Source organism: Azolla caroliniana, unplaced genomic scaffold (genome assembly GCF_043228905.1).
Source record: "Azolla caroliniana isolate FFs.n. ecotype wild unplaced genomic scaffold, voAzoCaro1.0.p SCAF_11, whole genome shotgun sequence".
NCBI classification, from domain to species: domain Eukaryota; kingdom Viridiplantae; phylum Streptophyta; class Polypodiopsida; order Salviniales; family Salviniaceae; genus Azolla; species Azolla caroliniana.
This window is the reverse complement of record NW_028230446.1, coordinates 4,893,057-4,894,204: the sequence shown is the minus strand read 5'-3', so window position 1 is coordinate 4,894,204 and position 1,148 is coordinate 4,893,057. Positions and strand designations below refer to the sequence as shown.

The 1,148-nt window shown below is 40.9% G+C and overlaps 1 pseudogene; it reads left to right on the top strand.

The window, feature by feature from the left end:
- Nucleotides 1–324: 324 nt before the first annotated feature.
- On the top strand, nt 325–852 carry LOC147857629 (secreted RxLR effector protein 161 pseudogene; annotated as a pseudogene).
- Nucleotides 853–1,148: the final 296 nt, after the last annotated feature.

Here is a 1,148-nt window from a genome sequence, read left to right as displayed (position 1 = left end):
GATTTTCTTATGGCGGATTTGCAACATACTTTTGAAGTCACTTATCTTGGTCTTTTGAGCTACTATCTTGGCATCCAGTTTGTATCTGTTGAGGGGGGAATGGTTATGCATCAAGGAAATTATGTTGAAATACTACTTTAGCATTTTGACTTTGAGGATTGCAAGCCAGTTTCTACACCTGTGGAGACAGGATTTAGGTTCTTTGTTGAGGATTCTAGTGATGCATTTGATACTTCTCTTTATCAACAAGCTGTGGGATGTCTTATATATGCATGCAATACAAGGCCGGATATACAATATGCAATCTCCTAGTTGGGTTGATTCATGCATAGCCCTGGCACTAAGCATTGGCAAGCAGTGAAACATGTGCTTAGATATCTTAGAGGCACTTTGAGCTTGGGTCTCTTTTATGGTAGAGATACTCAGCCATGCTTGCATGCTTTTACAGATAGTGATTGGGCTGGTTGTTATGATACTCGCGTGTCCACTAGTGGTAATTGCTTTTTCCTTGGAAACTCATGTATATCTTGGTTGAGTAAAAAGCAACCTACAGTGGCGACATCAAGTTGTGAAGCTGAGTACAGGGCAGTTTTCACAGCTACAGTGGAGTGTATATGGCTAAGACGCCTTTTGATGGATCTTTGCATGGAGATTGATGTTGCTACACGTATTTTCATAGATAGTCAGAGTGCATTGGCTGTTGCACGGAATCCCGTATTTCATGCACGGACCAAACATATTGAGGTGCATTATCACTATGTGAGAGAGCGCCTTCATGCAGGAGATATTGATTTGGAATATGTGCCTACACAAGATAATGTGGCAGACATATTCACCAAAGCTCTTCCATGAGAAAAGTTTGAAGCTTTTCGCAAAGCTTTAGGCTTATTGCCTTGTGGGGGCTGATCTGTCACTCCTTGTACATGTTCACATCATTCGCTCCAGGGGGGTTTGTTACACTTACGTGTTCCTCAAGTAGCTTTGATGTGAACCATTTTTCCCTATACATGGGCACTTTTTACTCTAGTGCTGGCTAGAGGTTTTTTCCCCATGTTACCACATACATGAGTCACTCATATGTGGTGGTACTTAGTAGTTAGGGATATATATTTCAGCTCCTATTAGTTTTTGTATCATTTATTCATCAA